Raw genomic sequence first — 12,021 nt, 5'->3', positions numbered from 1 at the left:
AAAATAAGGAGCAAAAGAGGGTTCAGTTCGTGAGAAGTTCTTGTCCGCGAGCGACACGGGCTAAAAGACTCTTCCCTGCTTTCTCTTATTTATGTCTATAAATATCTCCCGGGAAAATTTTCCAGAAAATTCCCATTGAAAAAAGAGAAATTTTTTTATTATTATTATTCTCCGGGAAATTTTTTTTTGTGAATAAAATTGCCGATATATCGATTTTAATAACGGAAAAAGTTCTGGAATTTCTTCGTTCCAGTGGTTTTTATATCGATGATTTCTTCTAAATATTAAGGATTTTCATGAAGTTTTGCGTCTTTTGATCGGGGTGAGTTTTTATTAATATATATTATTTTCTGGAATTTTTTATATATACAGTCGAGTCCCGTTTTAACGAATACCGTTATAACGAAAATCTCGTTTTAACGGACACTTTTCGAATCACTCCCAGATAAGTTCATGTAAGAACAGTGCAATTCCTGTGTAACGAATTTTTTTTATAACAAAGAGATTTATCCGGACTCTTCGAGTTCGTTATAATTGGATTCGACTGTACATAATATACATATGTAATATGTAATTAGAGCCTATAATAGGCAACGTTACTTGCCTTAGATGATTTTTCGCAATTTATAAGTTCACTTGCCTTTGATAATTTTATGACTAATTGGCAATTTTAATCGCTATTGACCACCTTTTTTTGCTATAAATCACAACTTTCCTTGCAAAAGCACAGAATTAGAGGTTATGTATGTGATTTTTGTATAAATTATGTACGACATCGTATCATTCTCTGCTAGCTTCGCGTCAGCCAGCTTTGGAAAACTTCGAATTAATCATTAGCCATTTATTATCCCGGGAGCACGCGCGCTACAGGAAGGAACACGACAACGCGCAAAGGGGGTACTTTGCACCCGACTAGTTAATTCCTTATGAATGCGTTTTTTATTTAAAAATTTTACTAAATATATATCTTGAAAACTGCATTTAATCAAAATGGAAGAAATTATCAGTAAACCCGCATTTATTTGATATGAAGACTTACATTATTCTACATACTCCGCGCAAAGACTGATAGTGTATTATTCTTTGACAAATATTCTTGCTCTACATAAAAAACAACGTTTGTATAAAGTCTTAGCGTTTTTGCATATGGTTTGGAAGCTAAAAAATTTGTTCGGAACCTGCCTTTTAGTTGGGTGCAGACTCTTTACTATTTGGGATCTGATTAGTTGAAGGGCTAGGGTCTTTCTAGATGAGACAGAGAGAGCCTTGTTTTCTTGAATTCTTTTGGCAGTTTTTTCGTTGATAACAAGAGAACCCTTGCATCGATTGCACCGACAGTCAGAAATACTAAAAACATTATCATAGGCTATTTATTTGAAATTTGAGCAGTAGAATATGGAACTCCCATTTCATCTACAACTGCGCAAGATTTTTCTAAAGGACAGATTTTCTTATGACACAAGCCAATCTGACTCATTTATTGGTCTTTTGGATCCGTAGAAATATGTTCAAAAACTTTTTAACGCATTTAATCTTATTTTCGTATCTCAAATTGAGACATTTTCGTACAAGTGGAGCGAAACCAGGACGCGCAAGAGAGTGTTCAACACCGCAGTAGCTACATTCAAGAGAACAAAGGAAGAAATTTCGCGTCTGACACGTTCCCATACTAAGAGATGAACTTAGAAGCAGCTACACCGAGTTATATCCACTTAAAAAATATCAAATATTTCGTAATGTGCATTCGACTGGGTTGCGTATCGCCTACTTTTTGCGTGCTCGCGGGTTAATGTATGAGCGATTTAAACGATTTCTATTGTAGGCTTGCATATCGTCTTGATGTTTCTTCTTCCCCAATAACCTCGCTTCCATCCATTGTTAGCCTCAATACACTATTCTCGTCCCCAATTGTTACATTTTTCAATCTTTCTATTTGTAAGCTTTGAACAAGTAAATCTATATTCAATTGTTACTACAATTTTAACAATAACGAAACACAGGTGAAGAAGTAAATGCCCACTCTGCTCATCTTCATTCCAGTGACGGCGTTTGGCTTGAACAGACGCATATTTTTTCTTTCCCGATATGGCAGTCACTCCATAATCGGGTAGACTTTTTAAAATGTTGCTGGACTTTCGCAAGACTTTCCCCTTCAATGTGGACTCGGAGGCGAGTAAATAGACTTCTTCTGTTGGTAATAGCGGGAGACTCCGATAAAAAGTACGTCGACACGGCCAATTCCATCGATAGTTGCTCGGGGCTTCTTCTCTACTCGTCCAGCGTATAGAGAAGCTCTCTGGTCAAAAGCTTGACCTCCGAATGTTTGAGTAGCTCTGTTGAACAAGTGCTTTTGAGTCGGAAAATATCCGGTCGACCGAGTCTACATGATAGGACGTAGTCGAAAGCGGAGATGGTGTTTATAATTTACTTTTAATTTATTTTACTCTCTTTACTATTTTTCTTTTACTTTTAATTTCTACGCAGATGTGGCAGTCATTCCCTAATTGTAATTAGGTAGGCGTTTCAAAATGCTGCTGCACCTTCGCAAGACTTTTCCCTTGCATATAAAATCAAAGGCGGGTAACATGTAAGGACGTAGTCTGCGTGAGATGATCTGCGGACACTTTTAGAGATCCGGAAAGTTTTACGGTTTTTTCTTTGAATTGTAAATGTAATCAATCTAATTTACTTGGATTGATTACGAGAGGACATTATAAAAGTCTGATAAAAGTTGTTTTGCAAACCTTGGAGGGAAAACCAATCAGCTCATTGGTTACATTCGCTTGAATGCAATCGAATTTACTTGCCTTAGAGACACAATTTTGTTTTTGCTTTGATACGCAACCTTACTTGCCTTTGATGATTTTTTGTATTTGATAACTTCGCTTGCCTTTGATAATTTTTTTAACTGTAATTGGCAATTTTACTCGCCTTTCCCATTTTTTCTTCGCTATAAATCACAACTTTACTAGACTCTGAGATTTTTTTTATTATATATACGTATGTATCTGAACATGTGAAAGCCCTGAATTAGAGTTTGTATATGTGATTTTTGTCGGTTTTTGTATAAATTACGTACGAGATCGTATCATTCTCTGCTAACTTCGCGTCAGCCAGCTTTGGAAAACTTCGAATTAATCATTAGCCATTTATTATCCCGGGAGCACGCGCGCTACAGGGAGGAACACGACAACGCGCAAGGGGGTGCTTTGAAACCCCCACTAGTTAATTTTTTCTGAAATGTTTTTTTAATTTAAATTTTAGTAAATATGTATCTTGAAAACTACATTTAATCAAAATGGAAGAAATAATCAGTAAATACCAGCATTTATTTGATATGAAAACTCACATTATTCTACATACTCCGCGCAAAGACTGATAGTGTATTATTCTTTGACAAATATTCTTGCTCTACATAAAAAACAACGTTTGTATAAAGTCTTTAGCTTTTTTGCAAATGGTTTGGAAGCTGAAAAATTTGTTCAGAATCTCCATTTTAGTTGGAGTGCAAACTCTTTGCTATTTGGGATCTGATTAGTTGAATGGCTAGGGTCTTTCTAGATGAGAGAGAGCCTTGTTTTCTTGAATTCTTTTGGCAGTTTTTTCGTTGATAACAAGAGAACCCTTGCATCGATTGCACCGACAGTCAGCAATGCTAAAGACATTATCATAGGCTATTTATTTGAAATTTCAGACGTAGAATATGGAACACACACCCATTTCATTTGCAACATCCACGGTATAAGACTCATACCAATCTGTCTCATTTATTGGTTATTTCCGTCCGTAGATACATCTTCAAAAACTTTTGTAAGCATTTAATCTAATCTGCGTATAACTCAAATTGAGAGACGTTTTCGTACAAGTAAAGTAACACAAGGACGCGTAAGATGATGTTTAACAATAGCTGCATTCAAGAGAACAAAAGAGGAATCAAAATTCCATTCTCTGAGGAGACCTGGTGAAATATTTGAAATCCCTTTACATAGAAAAGAGATATTTAAAAAAACACTTCGTCTATTTAGCTCTCAAAATTTACAATGCCTTTGCCATTCCAATTAACAAATGTAGCTTCATATTCTAAATTTAAAAAGGCATTATTTAGTTACATTGCTGTTATCATAACATTGAAGACTATATTTAAATGTATATCACGGGGCTATGCGAATAAGGTACTTGAATTAGAATTGCCGCTTTATGTGTATGACTATTATTAACATGTGCATTATAAAGTTAATGACTGTGAAAATTGTTCTATGATCATTAATTTCATTGTGATTCGTTGTCAGTACGGGTATAATTACCCCTTGACAAGTCATATATATCGATACACTTGCATATGTTTAGATATATCGCATTATACATTATATTGTATTGTGTTTTTTTTTTCTAATTTGAATGTGAATTTGAATGAATTTGATTGAATAAAGGTAATTTGATTTAAAAAAAATACGCGTCTGGAACGTTTCCCTACTAAAAGATTACCTTAGAAGCAGCTACACCGGGTTACACCCGTTTAAAAAATATCAGAATTAGAAATTTCGTAATATATATTCGCGTGGGGTGCGAATCACCCCCTTGCGCGTGCTCGCGGGTTAAGGATCGTATAAGCGAATTCGGAGTGTCCTTTAAAGGGGTAACGGACGTTCAAAATGAAGATTATATTTTCTTTAATATTTTCAGCTAAAATGATTTTGAATAACGTAAACACGCACACAAAAGATGCATTTTGTTGGAGCTAATCAAATTATAAATTTTGGAACTTTTTATACAAATACAAATACAACGCCACAACAGGCAAATTGCCCAACGAGGTGGCTGACTTAAGAACATCATGGATCCCCGAGCCATTTTTTGGAGGCCCTACCTACTACTACTACACCACACATGCACTCCGCCCACCCCTCGCCCACGCGGAACCCCTCACCGAATCGGTACATGAGGGAATGTGCGTGTACGTGTAGTGAAACCTGACGTGAAGTTTTTGTTGTTTCTCTGTAATGCTTGTTATGTGTAGTGCTGCCATCTGCCACTAGTTTTTCTAACTAGGAGTGAAGTGTTATGATTGAATGATTTATCGTTGTAGGACTGTTGCTCTCTGTGGCGAGACTTTTTAACGGGGAGATCGGCTCGCATTTGCGCCTTGAAGTTGGGAACCACAGAAAACCAACTTCAGCCGACCACCACTGTGGGGTTCGAACCCGGATCCTCGCATCGCGAGTCCGTCACTATAACCACTCGACCACCACAGCGGTTATGTTTGATGAATTATTTATAGTGAAACAACTAAATGCACAACTGAAATCTGTTACATTTGTTCCCCCACCCTCTGATACTTTTGTCGTGCTTCCCAATGACACACACACAAACGTTTACAGTCGAATCCTGTTATAACGAACTCCAAGAGACCCGTGAAATAACTTCGTTACAAAAAAAAATTGGTTATAAAAGAATTCCAGGTTTTTTCATTGTTCCTATGTAAACGTATCTGGAAGATTAGAAAAGTGTTCGTTAGAACGAAATTTTTTCGATATAACGGTATTCGTTAAAACAGGATTGGACTGTATAAGTATGAATTTTAGGATGTGTCCAACCTTATGTGGGGAAAAAATAGTCTAAAATAGTCGTACCCACCAACAATTTTTTAACCTTTTTAAAATTAGTTCATAATTTTAGCAGTATATATTGATGGAATTATAAATGTATGCTTAGTTGTGTAAGGGATAGGACGAATAGTGATTTGGCCGAATAACCGAATACCGAATATTCGGCTAATGTTTTGGCAGAATACCGAATATCAACTTTCTCAAAATGCATCACAATTATGATTGGTGTTTTTAATTATAAATAAAATTATTGGTAATTTCAGAAAAAAACGACTGAAATTGAATTTTATAATTATGCAATTTATTATTTGAGAAACATTGTAATTGAAAGACTTTTATTGTCATGATACTCACAAGCAAATTCAACGATAATATATTGTTTAATATTACTCACAGAATCAGATTTTTTTAACACTTGATACAATTTCACATGTAATTAGAAGAATGCCTCAACCATTATTTACCCCCAACTAGTATATAATGCATCGTAAAATTCACGATCTATTTTTCCTCTAAAGATGTCCTTCGCCCTGATATGCCTCTTCCAATAGCTCAATACGTATCTTGTCTAGGTAAATCCTTCAGTAGTGAACTTGACTTGTGTAATTCATGCTTACTTCCATATTATCGAAGTAGGATAATGTTTTCAGCTTCGTGTTTTCCCGAACATAGAGACGACACCCTGACGTAACCCCTTTAACAAAACGGGATAGGTATAAACCACACAATAACGTATAACCAGTAAATTTTTAATTTATGCGAAAATTTCCAATTAGTATAATTTTTTTTCCAATTAGTTAGACACTTGAATTTGCACAGATATTCGGCCGAATACCTAGGAATTAAACGGCCGAACAGAATATTCAGCAAAAGACCCCGAATACCGAATAGCAGCCGAATATTCGTCTCATCTCTAGTTATCTTGAATAGGTCATAAGAAACAAGTGTGTGAAATTCGGATTGAAATTTGGTTCGCAAGGGAAGTTTTGAATTTCAAGTTCGTGACGTAAAACAAACCACGGAGAAAACAGAAATGAAAAGACATTGTTTACCGCACAGAACCATGATTATTAATTACAAAAATCACAGTGGGAAAATAACTAGCAAGCCGATTTTAATGAGGTTTGTTGAAAAATATTTTGCGCAAATTTTGCTCCTTATTCGAAATACGAATTAATGATGGATTAAATGAAATAAAATTTCGCAGTTAGGAATGAAAATATTAAAGAATTATAGAATCATCAATAATTCTCGATGAAGCAGAAACACCCTTGTTTGTCAGGATGTGCCACGATTTCTCTCTCTCTCTTGCCATTGCACTATAATTAACTGTAAACTACCCTTTGGTACATTGAATGTATTTCCTATTCTGTGCGTGTACCGTATCTCGTTATGTGCCGCAAATCTGTTCACGAATGACATTGTCCACCTTGTTTTTAGCTAGACTAGGATCTTTTTGTGCCACTTTCTCTAATGCCGGTGTTAACTCTTGCATTTTTATTCTTTCCCGTGTTTAACAAGTAATGACTAACTAAATCGAATTGCTGATTTTTTTTCCCACATCTATAGTATTTACGGAACCCGATTGCAGTTCAGGAAAACGGTAATATAACAGTTACAAATGTCACAGTCATTAACTATTGTGAATAAAACTCTATCCTTGACTTCCCAAGCATTCCGAAATTTTTTTTTTTACTGGATCGATTCAGGAACGTTCTGTCCCATTTTGCTTATTTTCAGAAATTTCGATTTGAATTCGTTATAACAGACTTTACATTCCGTAATATCGGAATTCGCAATACCTTCTGTTCCTACGTAAAATTATTTGAGCATTAGAAAAGTATCCGTTACAAAGCGATTTCCGCTACAACGGTATTCGTTAAAACAGGGTTCGAGCCAAAATTAAGGGTTTTTAACTATACTTGCTATAAATATTAGTTTGGGAGAATTCCAAGTTGGAGTGTCGTAGGAAATTTGTCTCTAAGGGGCCGTTCAAGTATTACGTCAGCAAATTTTTTGTAATTTTTGACTTCATCCCCTCCTCGACAGAAAAAGTGAGCAAAACTCTGACCCCCTCCCCTCTCTTGTCAGCACAATTTCGTCAACACTACCCGCACCTCCTAACGCATATTGGTAGGGTGAGAAACGTACGCTGGAGGGGGACATAGGGGGTCATGCACCCGCGCCCCCCCCAGACGAAAAAAATATTTAAGAAAAAATTAAAATTTCGAAAGATAATACCTTTATATGTAGTTATAGTCAGTTTCTGTTAATTTCAATGCTATGTGAAGGGTAAGAACTCAAAATTTCTCTTTAAGATATTCATTGCGACCCACTCTCTATATCTCCCTCCCTATAAAAAAGGAACCTCTATATCTCCCTCTTTCTTAAGCCATATATGGTAAATCCTTCACCTGCGGACCAAATGTGGCCCTGAAGGTTATCTAATGTGGCTTGCCCCCCCCCCCCCCCACTCAAACCCAATTTTGTACATTGTATGTATTTCTTATTCTGTACGTGTACCGTACCTCGTTATGTGCCACAAATCTGTTCTCACGAATGACATTGTCCACCTTGTTTTTAGCTAGACTAGGATCTTTGTTGCACTTTCTCTCTCTCTCTCTCTCTCTCATGCCGGTATTGACTTTTGCATTTGTATTCTTTCCCGTTTTTAGCAAGCAATGACTATCGCAAGCAAATTGTTTATTTTTTTCCTACATCTAATATTCACCGATGCCGATTGCAGTTAAGGAAAACGGTGATAACAGTTATAAATATCACAGTCATTAATTACTGTGGATAAAACTCTGTCCTTTTGACTTCCCAAACATTCCGGAAAAAAAATTTCTTACTGGATCTATTCCGGAACGTTCTGTGCTCTTTTTGCTTATTTTCAGAAATTTCTTTTTTGAATTCGTTATAACAGATTGTTCATTTCCTAGATATCGGAATTCGCAATACTTCCTATATATATATGTATAAACTTATTTAAGGATTAGAAAAGTTTCCGCTATACGAAGAGATTTTTGCTACAACGGTATTCGTTAAACAGGGATCAAATGTATAGCCGAAATTAAGGGATATTAACTATACTTTCTCCAATTAGTTTGGGACAACTCCAAGTTGGAGTGTCGTGGGAGATTTTTCTCTAATGCAGTTGTGAATATACGAAATTCTACTACAATTGACGCACTGGCAACTAGAACCCACTTGGACGGGTGTCTCGATAAGATGCGCAGGCGGTCCCCGATCTGATGCCAAACCGAGCGGTTAGCACACCATTCCTTCGGTGAGATATTCTTTCTTAGTCTGCTTCCTGCATCGGCGTTTATGGCAGTACCGGTACCGTTGCAACGCCATTCATAGTTTGTTACCGGACAGATCATTTTACAGTGCGTAAAAGTGAGTGTTGCTGTTTGGCTGTTTTGAAAGTTTGCTGCTGTAATCGTAACCGCGAGAGATAAGCGTTTCTCTCTAAATATATGCCTCGAGCGCATACTCTAAAACACGTAAATCTCGAATTTCGTTAGCAATAGTTGATTTTTGCGATAGCTAGGGGCTCATATATCGACAAAACTGTGTTTTGAACCCTATACGAAAACTTACAATGTATCTTTTCCTTCAAGTATGTTGATATTCACTAGATTTTGAGTACCGACAATCGTAAAAGTAATGATAGAAAATAGCATACCAAGCACGGACTTAGTCGGGCCATAGACAAAAAAGTGTTTTTGGAGTCCTGCCTTAGAATTCCGGGGGAAAAAATTAATTTATCGGGGCGGAATCAAACGATGAATCCTTGAGCGATTTCTATTGTAGGCTTGCATATCGTCTTGATGTTTCTTCACCTTCAATAATCTCGATTCCATCCATTGTTAGCCTCAATACACTATTCCCGAACCCAATTGTTTCATTCTTCGTTCTTTCCATTGAACAAGTAAATCCAGATTCAATTGTTACCAGAATTTTAACAGTTACGAAACACTAAGGACAGAATACACACTTCGCTAATCATCATTCCAGTGACGGCGTTTGGCTTGAACACACGCCTATTTCTTCTTTCCCCGATGTGGCAGTCACTCGCTAATCAGGTAGAATTTTTAAAATGTTGCTGGACTTTCGCAAGACTTTTCCCTTGAACGTGGACTCGGAGGCGAGTAAATAAACTTCTTCTGTTAGTAATAGCGTGAGACTCCAATACAAAGATCATCGACAGGGCCAATTCCATCGATAGTTGCACAGGGCTTCTTCTCTACTCGTCCAGCGTATAGAGAAGCCCTCTGGTCAAAAGCTTGACCTCCGAATGTCTGAGCAGCTCTGTTGAACAAGTGCTTTTGAGTCGGAAAATATCCGTTCGATCGAGTCTACATGATAGGACGTAGTCGGAAGCGGAGATGGTGTTTATAATTTACTTTTAATTTATTTTACTCTCTTTACTATTTTTCTTTTACTTTTAATTTCTACGCAGATGTGGCAGTCATTCTCTAATTGTAATTAGGTAGGCGTTTCAAAATGCTGCAGCACCTTCGCAAGACTTTTCCCTTGCATATAAACTCGAAGGCGAGTGACATGTAAGGACGTAGCCTGCGTGAGATGATCTGCGGACACTTTTAGAGCTCCGAGAAATTTACGGTTTTTTCTTTGAATTATAAATGAAATACATCTCATTTACTTGACTTTCTACGCTATATGCGAGACGACACTATAAAAGTCTGATAGATGTTCTAGAAAAGGGGTAAAAAACCAATCAGATTATAGGTTACATTCGCTCGAATGCAACCAAATTTTTTTGCCTTAGAGACGCAATTTTGTGTCAAATTTTGTCATAACTCAATCATGAGTGCTTGCTTCAATCATTTGGTCATTCCTTGCTCACTAACTCGTGTCACACAGTTGTCGGTGATATTGCGTCAATAAATTGTAGATCAGTGAATTTTGTTAGCGGTGAAATTTCCTAGCGGTGAGTTTATCGTAAACCGTGCATTGGGGGACTGCCATTTCAAGGCGTTGAGATGGGACTTCTGAGAATGGAGAGTTGGAGAGTAGAATGGAGAGTTTCTACTATTACTAAACCGTACACGCACCTCGTACACATTCCTCTACGGAATTTCTAAGAATCGGCACATGCCGGAATGTGTGTTCTGAGTGTATGTGTGGGCCTTAACGCATTTATGTTGTCGAGTTGCGCTTGTTTCGTGTTCGTTCTGCCATCTGTTTTCCATTTTCCGTAAATGCTTGTAAATTGCTTCCGTAAATGCGTGTTTTCCGTAAAGCTCGGAATGATTGGATTTTCATTTTCTGTTAGTATCGTGTTGGTCTGCCAGCTCTCTGCGAAGATACTTTTCAGATGGAACACCGGTTTACATTTAAGCCTCGAAGCTGGAAAACCGCAGAAAACCAGCTTCAGCTGATCATCACCGTGCCATGAACGGGTTTCGAACCCGGGACCTCAGGACGAGAAGTTGAAGCTCTGTAAATCAATGAAGAAACTAAGTTCAACGAAAAGGAAATGTTAGTTTTCATCACCAAATATCACAGTCATTGATTACTCTACATAAAAGTTTCTCCTGACTTCCCGAACATTCCGAAAAAACTTTTCACTGGATCGATTCCGAAACTTTCTGTACTCTTTTGCTTATTTTCAGAAATGTATTTTTGAATTCGTTATAACAGATTTTTCATTTCGTGACATCGGAATTCGCAATACATTCTGTTTCTACGTAAACTTATTTAAGGATTAGAAAAGTTTCCGTTACAAAGAGATTTTCGCTACCACGGTATTCGTTAAAAAAGGGTTCGAATGTATAGCCGAAATTAATGAATTTTTAATTATACGTGCTATAAGTGGGGTCGTCTCTATTGCTGATAACAAATCACAATTTTTTTTAAATTATTAATTGGTTATTTAATTTTTTTATTAATTTCTGAGATTAATAAAAATTAACTAAAATTAATAAAAATTAAAAATAATAGAAATTCTGTGTAATTTCAATGTTCACCCCCTCCCCTTTGATTGATAACAACCGCACTACTGGTTATAAGCGATACAGGGTGTCCTATAAATCCTAACTCAGCATTTATCTCACCACTCATCACCACGTTAGGTACTTTCTAAATAGGTCACTCATTCTATCACTCACTCACTAGATCTCTCGGTCTACACCACTGGCTCGTTCACCTGACACTCACTAACTAGGTCACTTACTCCATCTCTAGGTTACTTTATCTCTGTCACTCGCTGAATCAATAGTTTGCTTATTCCAACACTAACCACTCTGTCACTCACTGACACTACTACTAACTACTGTGTCATACATTACTGACTCACTCGGTCATTCCTTGTTCACTTGCTCACTGACTCGTGTCGAACTATTTTTCGTCGATGAGTTGTTAGTCAGTGAATTTACCTAGCGGT

General features: G+C 36.9%; 1 protein-coding gene across 1 annotated transcript in view; it reads left to right on the top strand.

Moving 5' to 3' along the window:
* The first annotated feature begins 257 nt into the window (after positions 1–257).
* The window catches only part of LOC149079161 (cardioacceleratory peptide receptor-like), a 148,877-nt gene continuing 137,113 nt past the window's right edge, over positions 258–12,021 (top strand). Inside the window, exon 1 of the mRNA XM_089240061.1 lies at positions 258–322. The gene's annotated coding sequence lies outside the window, so the exon portion shown is untranslated. The remainder of the gene's footprint in view (positions 323–12,021) is intronic.

The sequence above is a fragment of the Pholcus phalangioides genome, unplaced genomic scaffold, assembly GCF_987345545.1.
Source record: "Pholcus phalangioides strain wild (caught in Gottingen) unplaced genomic scaffold, Ppha-v1.0 ptg000012l_1, whole genome shotgun sequence".
Lineage (NCBI taxonomy): Eukaryota > Metazoa > Arthropoda > Arachnida > Araneae > Pholcidae > Pholcus > Pholcus phalangioides.
This window is presented reverse-complemented; position numbering and strand designations above follow the sequence as displayed.